Source organism: Zingiber officinale, chromosome 3A (genome assembly GCF_018446385.1).
Source record: "Zingiber officinale cultivar Zhangliang chromosome 3A, Zo_v1.1, whole genome shotgun sequence".
Lineage (NCBI taxonomy): Eukaryota > Viridiplantae > Streptophyta > Magnoliopsida > Zingiberales > Zingiberaceae > Zingiber > Zingiber officinale.
In genome coordinates this window covers 136133948-136145992 of record NC_055990.1, presented here as the reverse complement: position 1 = coordinate 136145992, position 12045 = coordinate 136133948, and the positions used below count along the sequence as shown (strand labels likewise).

Below are 12045 nucleotides of genomic sequence, written 5' to 3'. Positions count from 1 at the left end.
AATGTGAAATTCCTTAAACATTCTAATAAAAACCCTAATTCTAATAAAAGTCATATTTACCAACGATATAATCATCCATGTCATAACAACGGTAAATAAAATTATAAGAATTATTTTGAAGCTAAGTACATGTATCGTAACTACGATACAACCTAATATAATTGACACATCATATAGAGAGAAAGAGAGAGAGATATTGTGAAGTATGGTATTACCCAATCCGTTATATTGTGAATCTTGCTCATTGATGATGCACAGGTTCGGCTAATTGCTGCTCAAGCCTTAATCACTATTGCAATCAGATCTGGAGAGCCTTATCGACTACAAATATATGAATTCTTGCATGCTTTATCTCTAGGTGGTGTTCAATCTCAGTTTTCACAATCACAACTTAGTAATGGGGAAGATCAAGGTGCTAGTGGTATTGGTATTGGGTCTTTAATTAGTCCTATGCTAAAAGTACTTGATGAGATGTACAGGGCACAAGATGATTTAATCAGGTAACTTATGACAAATTTATTACAAGCGAAGAAGTTAGAATGTTTATTTTATGTTGATCTATGCTTGTTTCCTTTGATTTCTAGAGATATGCGGAACCATGACAACAACAAACAAGAATGGACAGATGACGAGCTAAAGAAACTTTACGAGACTCATGAGAGACTTCTTGATTTCGTTTCATTGTTCTGCTTTGTCCCAAGGGGAAAGTATCTTCCTCTTGGTCCTACCAGGTAATTCTGACTTGCATCTTTTGGTCATCGTAAAGCACACTTGTTTTGCATAGTGCGGAGTTTATATTCATACCCAATCCGTTATATAATACTAATTACATGTCATGTCCTAGGCCCTCATGTGAAATGTGGACGCAGAATGCTAATTTCTTGTGGAGTGGGAGATCTGTATCAAGTGTCTAGTTGGTTGAGCTTTTCATTCATTGCTTCCATATTGTGTTCTTGTTGGGTTTAACAATGTGGCAATTGATTCTTTGGATATTGTGAAGACCCATTTCTTCCCTGTTGGCGGCCACATAATTGTTAAACTAGGTGCTACAAAAAATTATTATAATGACAATGCATATAGTTCTAAACACATTACATTGAGTGGAGGTTAAACGAGAATAAATACACACCACTAGACCTGATTAGTCATCTGTGCTGAAAAACAACAAACTAGTGGTCGTTTGGGGTCAGGGCCACTACAACACTAGCTCCTGACTAGCTGTGGGAGCAGGTTCAAACATAGAGGACCATCATGACAATGATTATGTGGTTGATAATGCTATTCAAGTAAGCATAATGCAGAACTATATGGCAAAAATGCAATATCAATTTTGGTTGTAACTAACGCAAATAAGAAGATCTAGCATACCTTTTTCACATCTTGTAGTAGTTGTCTCCAGCTAATTCCCTTCTTGTTGCTTGTAAGGTCGTAAAACAGCCAAAGAATTGCCAACTCTGTTCAATTTGGCTGAGTTGAACTAATTTCACCATCTTTGACCAATTCCCTTCAAGATCGAGAGAAGAAAATTGCTTATAATGATCTTGCAATAGCCATCCGGAGGGCCTGCCGGAGGCCAGCCCGCGCCGGCAGGGAGTCCAGCGACGCCGAGAGAGAGAAATCTGAGAGCGTTTAGCTTACCAAACGAAAACCTTCCACCGCCGATCGTCGTAGATCACGCCGTCGTCGGTCGGAGATGTGGCCGAAACCTGGAAATCGCAGATGGGAAGAAGGGGGAACGGGGGCGAGAGAGGAAAGAAAAGAGAGAAGGGAAAAATAATCGGGTTGGGAATTAGATCTAGGGTTTTTAGGAACAAATATTTTTTGTTCCCAATTTCGTCCCTAAATTTGGGACGAATTTCTGGATTCGTCCCAAATTTTGGGACGAATCCAAGATTCGTCCCAAAACTTAAAATAATTTTAAAAAAAATAAATCAAAGACCGAAAGCTTATATCATGACCTAGAGACATCGGAATTTGATGAAACAAGTTTCTATGTGTTCATATCATTGGCCTGATCGTAAATATGTCACCATCCATATTTTTTAATTAATATTTTAAATGATTCAAATTATTAACCCCAAATTAGGTCAAATTTGAATTAAAAAATTCCAAAAATAAATATATTTGTGAAAAAATATTTTTATGTATATATTTACGATCAGGATAACGATACAAACGCATAGAAATTTGTTTCATCAAATTCCGATGTCTCTAGGTAGATATTTTTTATGCATATATAGGTTGCTATTAACTAAAAAGGTGTTGTGCAGTGAACGATTGTAAATTAGTGTCTGAAAGCTTATATCTTGACCTAGAGACATCGGAATTTGATGAAACAAGTTTCTATGCGTTCGTATCATTGCCCTGATCGTAAATATGTCACCATCCATATTTTTTAAATAACATTTTAAGGGATTCAAATTTTTAATACCAAATTAGGTCAAATTGGAATTAAAAAATTCCAAAAATAAAAATATTTGGTAAAAAATATTTTTATGGATATATTTACGATTAGGACAATGATACGAATGCATAGAAATTTATTTCATCAAATTCCGATGTCTCTAGGTCCGTATATAAGGCGTCCCATTTTGTTTTTTTTTTTTTTTAAAGATATTTAAATTTTTTGGGACGAATCTCTGGATTCGTCCCAAATTTTGGGACGAATCCAGAGATTCGTCCCAAACTTTGGGACAAATTCCTGGATTCGTCCCAAAAATTGGGACGAATCCAGGATTCGCCCCAAAACTTAAATTAATTTAAAATAAATTAAATCAAAGACCGAAAGTTTATATCTTGATCTAGAGACATCGGAATTTGATGAAACAAGTTTCCATACGTTCGTATCATTGACCTGATGGTAAATATGTCACCATCCATATTTTTTAATTAATATTTTAAATGATTCAAATTATTAACCCCAAATTAGGTCAAATTTTAATTAAAAAATTCTAAAAATAAATATATTTCTGAAAAATATTTTGATGTATATATTTATGATCAGGACAATGATACAAACGCATAGAAATTTGTTTCATCAAATTCCGATGTCTCTAGATAGATATTTTTTATACATATATAGGTTGCTATTAACTAAAAAGGTGTTGTGCAGTGAACGATTGTAAATTAGTGTCTGAAAGCTTATATCTTGACCTAGAGACATCGGAATTTGATGAAACAAGTTTCTATGCGTTCGTATCGTTGCCCTGATCGTAAATATGTCACCATCCATATTTTTTAAATAACATTTTAAGGGATTCAAATTTTTAATACCAAATTAGGTCAAATTGGAATTAAAAAATTCCAAAAATAAAAATCTTTGGTAAAAAATATTTTTATGGATATATTTACGATCAGGACAACGATACGAACGCATAGAAATTTATTTCATCAAATTCCGATCTCTCTAGGTCCGTATATAAGGCGTCCCATTTTGTTTTTTTTTATAGATATTTAAATTTTTGGGACGAATTCCTGGATTCGTCCCAAAACTTAAATTAATTTAAAATAAATTAAATCAAAGACCGAAAACTTATATCTTGACCTAGAGACATCGGAATTTGATGAAACAAGTTTCTATGCGTTCGTATCATTGCCCTGATCGTAAATATGTCACCATCCATATTTTTTAAATAACATTTTAAGGGATTCAAATTTTTAATACCAAATTAGGTCAAATTGGAATTAAAAAATTCCAAAAATAAAAATATTTGGTAAAAAATTTTTTATGGATATATTTACGATCAGGACAACGATACGAACGCATAGAAATTTATTTCATCAAATTCCGATGTCTCTAGGTCCGTATATAAGGCATCCCATTTTGTTATTTTTTTATAGATATTTAAATTTTTGGGACGAATCCAGGATTCGTCCCAAAACTTAAATTAATTTAAAATAAATTAAATCAAAGACCGAAAGCTTATATCTTGACCTAGAGACATCGGAATTTGATGAAACAAGTTTCTATGCGTTCGTATCGTTGCCCTGATCGCAAATATGTCACCATCCATATTTTTTTAATTAATATTTTAAATGATTCAAATTATTAACCCCAAATTAAGTCAAATTTGAATTAAAAAATTCCAAAAATAAATATATTTGTGAAAAAATATTTTTATGTATATATTTACAATCAGGACAATGGTACAAATGCATAGAAATTTGTTTCATCAAATTCCGATGTCTCTAGGTAGATATTTTTTATACATATATAGGTTGCTATTAACTAAAAAGGTGTTGTGCAGTGAACGATTGTAAATTAGTGTCTGAAAGCTTATATCTTGACCTAGAGACATCAGAATTTGATGAAACAAGTTTCTATACGTTCGTATCGTTGCCCTGATCGTAAATATGTCACCATCCATATTTTTTAAATAACATTTTAAGTGATTCAAAATTTTAATACCAAATTAGGTCAAATTGGAATTAAAAAATTCCAAAAAAAAAATATTTGCTAAAAAATATTTTTATGGATATATTGATGATCAGGTCAACGATACGAACGCATAGAAATTTATTTCATCAAATTCCGATGTCTCTAGGTCTGTATATAAGACGTCCCATTTTGTTTTTTTTTTTAAAGATATTTAAATTTTTGGGACGAATCTCTGGATTCGTCCCAAATTTTGGGACGAATTCCTGGATTCGTCCCAAAATTTGGGACGAATCCAGGATTCATCCCAAAACTTAAATTAATTTAAAATAAATTAAATCAAAGACCGAAAGCTTATATCTTGACCTAGATACATCGGAATTTGATGAAACAAGTTTCTATACGTTCGTATCATTGCCCTGATCTTAAATATGTCACCATCCATATTTTTTAATTATTATTTTAAATGATTCAAATTATTAACCCCAAATTAGGTCAAATTTGAATTAAAAAATTCCAAAAATAAATATATTTGTGAAAAAATATTTTTATGTATATATTTACGATCAGGACAACGATACAAACACATAGAAATTTGTTTCATCAAATTCTGATGTCTCTAGGTAGATATTTTTTATACATATATAGGTTGCTATTAACTAAAAAGGTGTTGTGCAGTGAACGATTGTAAATTAGTGTCTGAAAGCTTATATCTTGACCTAGAGACATCGGAATTTGATGAAACAAGTTTCTATGCATTCGTATAGTTGCCCTGATCGTAAATATGTCACCATCCATATTTTTTAAATAACATTTTAAGTGATTCAAATTTTTAATACCAAATTAGGTCAAATTGGAATTAAAAAATTCCAAAAAAAAAATATTTGGTAAAAAATATTTTTATGGATATATTTACGATCAGGTCAATGATACGAACGCATAGAAATTTATTTCATCAAATTCCGATGTCTCTAGGTCCGTATATAAGGCGTCCCATTTTGTTTTTTTTTTTTTAAAGATATTTAAATTTTTGGGACGAATCTCTGGATTCGTCCCAAATTTTGGGACGAATCCAGAGATTCGTCCCAAACTTTGGGACAAATTCCTGGATTCGTCCCAAAATTTGGGACGAATCCAGGATTCGTCCCAAAACTTAAATTAATTTAAAATAAATTAAATCAAAGACCGAAAGCTTATATCTTGATCTAGAGACATCGGAATTTGATGAAACAAGTTTCTATACGTTCGTATCATTGCCCTGATGGTAAATATGTCACCATCCATATTTTTTAATTAATATTTTAAATGATTCAGATTATTAACCCCAAATTAGGTCAAATTTGAATTAAAAAATTCCAAAAATAAATATATTTGTGAAAAAATATTTTGATGTATATATTTATGATCAGGACAACGATACAAACGCATAGAAATTTGTTTCATCAAATTCTGATATCTCTAGATAGATATTTTTTATACATATATAGGTTGCTATTAACTAAAAAGGTGTTGTGCAGTGAACGATTGTAAATTAGTGTCTGAAAGCTTATATCTTGACCTAGAGACATCGGAATTTTATGAAACAAGTTTCTATGCGTTTGTATCGTTGCCCTGATCGTAAATATGTCACCATCCATATTTTTTAAATAACATTTTAAGTGATTCAAATTTTAATACCAAATTAGGTCAAATTGGAATTAAAAAATTCCAAAAATAAAAATATTTGGAAAAAAATATTTTTATGGATATATTTACGATCAGGACAACGATACGAACGCATAGAAATTTATTTCATCAAATTCCGATGTCTTTAGGTCCGTATATAAGGCGTCCCATTTTGTTTTTTTTTTTATAGATATTTAAATTTTTGGGACGAATCTCTGGATTCGTCCCAAAACTTAAATTAATTTAAAATAAATTAAATCAAAGACCGAAAGCTTATATCTTGACCTAGAGACATCGGAATTTGATGAAACAAGTTTCTATACGTTCGTATCATTGCCCTGATCTTAAATATGTCACCATCCATATTTTTTAAATATTATTTTAAATGATTCACATTATTAACCCCAAATTAGGTCAAATTTGAATTAAAAAATTCCAAAAATAAATATATTTGTGAAAAAATATTTTTATGTATATATTTACGATCAGGACAACGATACAAATGCATAGAAATTTGTTTCATCAAATTCCGATGTCTCTAGGTAGATATTTTTTATACATATATAGGTTGCTATTAACTAAAAAGGTGTTGTGCAGTGAACGATTGTAAATTAGTGTCTAAAAGCTTATATCTTGACCTAGAGACATCGGAATTTGATGAAACAAGTTTCTATGCGTTCGTATCGTTGTCCTGATCGTAAATATGTCACCATCCATATTTTTTAAATAACATTTTAAGTGATTCAAATTTTTAATACCAAATTAGGTCAAATTGGAATTAAAAAATTACAAAAATAAAAATATTTGGATAAAAATATTTTTATGGATATATTTACGATCAGAACAATGATACGAACGCATAGAAATTTATTTCATCAAATTCCAATGTCTCTAGGTCCGTATATAAGGCGTCCCATTTTATTTTTTTTTTATAGTTATTTAAATTTTTGGGACGAATCTCTGGATTCGTCCCAAATTTTGGGACGAATTCCTGGATTCGTCCCAAAATTTGGGACGAATCCAGGATTCGTCCCAAAACTTAAATTAATTTAAAATAAATTAAATCAAAGACCGAAAGCTTATATCTTGACCTAGAGATATCGGAATTTGATGAAACAAGTTTCTATACGTTCGTATCGTTGCCCTGATCATAAATATATCCATAAAAATATTTTTTACCAAATATATTTATTTTTGGAATTTTTTAATTCCAATTTGACCTAATTTGGTATTAAAAATTTGAATCACTTAAAATATTATTTAAAAAATATGGATGGTGACATATTTACGATCAAGTTAATGATATGAATGCATAGAAACTTGTTTCATCAAATTTCGATGTCTCTAGGTCAAGATATAAGCCTTCGATATTTGATTGTCTTTTTTTAAAAATAATGTCATTTTTGGAACAAATCCTGGATTCGTCCCAGATTTTGGAACGAATTCTGAATTCGTCCCAGAATTTGGGACGAATGTAGTTTTTGTCCCAAAATCTGGGACGAATTCTGAATTCGTTCCAGATTTGGTGACGAATTTAGCAACGAAATTTTTTCTTGTTGCAAATTTGAAACAAAATTTTTTTGTTGCAATTTTCGTTTGTTATTTGGGTCGAAATTTGTTTTCGACCCTAAATTTGTCGCAATTTTGGGACGAATAATTTTCGTTCCAAATATTTGTCCCCAAATTTATGTTTTTTTGTAGTGCAAGAATTGCTTCCGAAGTGCTGTAGCGACATCCCGACGACCCAAAGCCTCAGTTTTGATTTTGTTATTGTCGGTATAAAGTTTATTTCGGTTCATAATTATACTTAGTTTGTAATATTCTTCGAGATTATAGTTGTTGTCCAACATAAACGCTCAACGAGCGTAGACCTTGGAGTATGAATCGCTCAAAGCTTCAAACCAAGTAAATCACTTGTGTCCGTGTGTGTTCTTTTTAATTCCACTGCTTTAACTCGAATGTTTTTACGAATCCGAAATGAGGGAAAGCCACGTAGCTCATATCAAGGCGAATATTGAAGGTTTCAAGGAAAGGTAGCCCACATTGAGGGGGCGCTCTATCAAATCAAGAGCACGTACTTTGGATCGAGGAAGGCCTAAAGACCGAAGACATCCAACTCTTGTATTGTGAATAAATGAATATAATCTGAATTTGATTTATTTTTTTAGTATAAATTGTATAGAAGTATGATTGTCTAGGTAGTGGGGTGAACTATTTAGGACTTGGCTATTGAAGCCTTGTGACTGTGGAAGATACTTGTTGATCATCTTAAGTCTTGGACCTTATGAAGGTTTACAATGGTCTATAAGTGAAGGGGCTGCCTAGGCATGACAATTGACTATATAGGGGTTTCTAATAGACTACTAGTCAACTGGCCAAGGTTTGGAAGTCAATTGGATGTAGGATTTGGGCAAAATGGATATTTACTTTTAAGCACTAGTCATCGACTAGAAGGTTATTCTAATTGATTGGTGATATAGTAATTATAGTTTAAAGTTCAAATTTGGTCCTTTCTAGTAATTGACAATGGGACCCCAAAGAATATAAGCTCTTGGAGAGCTTTTGGGAAATTATATATGACTCATTGTTTACATCCTAATTCTCCTATGCTCGTCAACATCAAATACCTAAAGGAATCTAAGAGCTTGGATATGATTGGAAGACGATCCAGTAATTTAGTCTCTTTTTTGTGCTTTCATTTCTATAGGAAGAGCTGAGCAATTAGAGTTAAGTTTATTTAGAGCTTGCAAAATTCTATTGGATGGGTCAATATTACTGGCTTAGAGGTTAGATCTTTGAACTTGTAAAGAGACATACTTTATCATTCCAGTGAAGAGTAAAATTAATGGAATCCTTTTGAGGATAATGCAGTGGATGTGTTATGGTCTGTGAAATAATATCTAGTGTTGGTGTGCTGTTTGATTTCTTACTTATTTCCATTGTGTTGTGAACACTCTAATCAATCACACATTTGCACACATGTGCACTTGTTTATGCATACTTTTTCATGTTTTATTGTATGAATAATTTATTTATGCATGAGCAATAGTGTTTAAAATATTTATCGTACTCTGGTACTTTATATTTGAAGTTAACAATAACATCTTAGGACCCAATGCTCTGATCCAAACCAATGGATATTATTTTTCATTCCTAGGTAGAATTTTTATGTTAACAACCTTCAAAATAGGCAAACTTGCCAAACGCATAAAATGTTATGGTCAGTGAGTTGTATAATTTACAAATGGACTAACTCTCCATCTACTTATCAATAGCTGACTCAATGATGGATGCAGAATTACGAGTTGAGGGGACAAATTACACTAATCATCATTTAAGGGTGGGGGAGAACAAAATATTTATGCAAATGCTATGAGCATTGACAATTGTGAACAAGTTTGTCATAATTTCAAATTGTTTGATTGTTCATAGAAAAAAAAAAGAAGATTAGAGTATAACACTTACATAGATGCGAAAAGGAGAAGAATTTTTTTTGGATTGATAGTTATGAAGTGGTTGAACTTCCTCATCCTTCTAACTCCTCCTTCTGGTAGATTGGAGATATTTGCCATGGGTGAGATTCCTGTAAAAGGATAGTTAAAAACAAATTACTGTTCTATTGAAATTTGACTACAAGGATTCCTTCCTACCAAATCTTGCATCATCAGTTAGCAAATTTGAGATCTTTAGGAAACTTGGTGATCCTTATTTCTGGAGAACTTTATCGTGAAGGGCACATACATTTGAATGTTGCAAAGACAATATGCACTAAACAATAGTAATTAAGCCACAAATTTATGCATGTTTTATGCATAAGATACTATGCACTCTTTACCTTTGACTAAAAACTTTTTCGCGGCTCCATCCGCATCTTGCTCTTTGACATTTCTCCAATCTATTCTTGATGAACCTTTGCGAGATAGAGTTTTCTTCTTGAGAAAAGGAAGTGTAGCTGCCTAATTAGCTAAGTTTGTTGGAAGTTGGAGAATTTCTTGTTCGGTGACAAGTGTTTTTTCAAAGTTACTCACCAACATTTTTGGATTTGCCGAACAACTCTATGAGGTTTTTGTTAGGCTCTCAATATCTAGAACTAAACTCTCGGTTTTATCAGGATTTGGACCATGACTCTGCAATTGACCAAGGGGATATCAAAGACACAGAAATATACTTTCATGTGTAGCTTTATACAACTGTAGTATTCTATCAAAGACACTCGCATTTACTTCAATGTATTGTTTAATACAATTGTAAACGTGTCAAAATAACAACACTAAATTTTGTTCGGATTCTGAAACCTTAATAACCAACAAGCTAGACATCTACAAAGTATGGAGAAAGTTTGACATACTTTTCAGATTGTGAGTCTAACAAACTTTAGAATTAGATACAACAATAGTTGAATGTGAAAATAGCCAAAAGATTTTAGAACTGGAATGCCATCCAACGATATAAAAAAAAAAGATAACCTAGGTTCTTCATAACTCCGAACTCATTTTTTTTTCCCTTCAGACCATGCAACCACCTAATCATTCTATTCCTCCATTACCATCTTAATAGTCCCTTTCTTCAATAGAGACAACATTGACCAATGAGTTCCTTGTGGTGATCTTCATTGAAAACTACACTACTTGATTCTTGCCATTTCACCAAGTTTAACCATAAAATGGACCACGAAACCATCTAATCATAAATCTCTCCCTCTTAATAGTGTTAAGGAATTTTGAACATAAAAAAGCCAAGAGGGAAATTAATAAATCCCACTTACCTCCATGAGAACTTCCTCCATTTCAGCTAATTGATCTGTCGACAAGAATTCTAAAGAGTAAACACATCATCCAATTGCTTTCAGTAATTAACCATAAACAATAATGTAGATCCTTCATAAACATATGTGAAAAACAGTTAGTGAAAGAAAAACTAAATCCCTTGAGATCAAAGAGATCCCACTTGCTGACATTTAGTCCATAAACACCAATGTGCATCACAAAAATTCTAAGAATAAACACGAGTACTCAACTATGAGCTTAGGATTTATTTCATTGATTCAAACATAGCAAAACTAAATGCAATCAGTCGAGGCAGAAAGAGAGAAAAAAAAAACTAAGACTATGAAGAAGAAACTCTCAGCTTTCAGCTTAGTCTCCACACACCTCCATCATGCAGGGAATAAAAGAGCACAAAGAAAATCGAGAGAATGGAGAACGAACAAACCTTTGAAGATTTCTTCCTTTATTTGACCAAAAAGACTACTTCTGGATCCTATTATCCGATGCTGACACCGATCGAGTGAAAGAGTGTGGCCTTTTTTGGCTAAGGATCGGAAGGCTAATTTTTGTGATGAAGGCAGTAGAAAAGCACCAAAACAAAGAGCTGGCAAGTGTGTCAATATTTAATTCTCCCACTCACTCACATCCACTAATAAAATATAAATTATATAATGCGACTGTAATCGAAGCAAAAGCTACGTCGTCGCATAGTGAATCGTGTTGGTAATGTTGTTAACGTGAGCAAGAAGGCAAGCTTACAGGACGACGGTGGGAAAGCATAGCTCCTTTTTGTTCTACTCCGTTCCACCTTTTAATGTTATCCTTTAAGAAAGAGATCATGAGAAAGAGAAAGAGAAAGAAAAAAACGAAAACTCTTTTTTACTCTAGTGATCTTCAAGTTACTCGTGATGGACAAATGTAGGGTTGTAAATAAATGAAACGGTTCAAATTTATTTGATAAAGTAATTGGGTGAATCAAGTTAAGTTTAAAATAACTAAGTGATTGAAATAATTGTTCAACTTTAGCTTAATTTTTTTTTATGAATTTGGTTAAATGTTATCAACTTCATAATTAAAATTTATTTGATTATTTAATTTTTTTATTTTTAAACTTTTTAGTTTAGTTGGTTAGTAAGCTTTATCTTGAGTGTTTATTTGTTAATTTAGTTTTATTAATGACAAATTCTGTTTATGAATATTCTTCATGAACAATTTATAATCTTTATTCAGGAGTATTAA

The 12045-nt window shown here is 32.0% G+C and overlaps 1 long non-coding RNA gene across 1 annotated transcript; it reads right to left on the bottom strand.

Annotated features, from left to right (window-relative positions):
- Positions 1-1383: 1383 nt before the first annotated feature.
- Positions 1384-1767, bottom strand: LOC122054059. Its single transcript, XR_006132543.1, has 2 exons — positions 1639-1767; positions 1384-1504 (listed from the first exon to the last, which is right to left on the bottom strand). It is a non-coding gene; the product is annotated as an uncharacterized LOC122054059 (long non-coding RNA).
- Positions 1768-12045: the final 10278 nt, after the last annotated feature.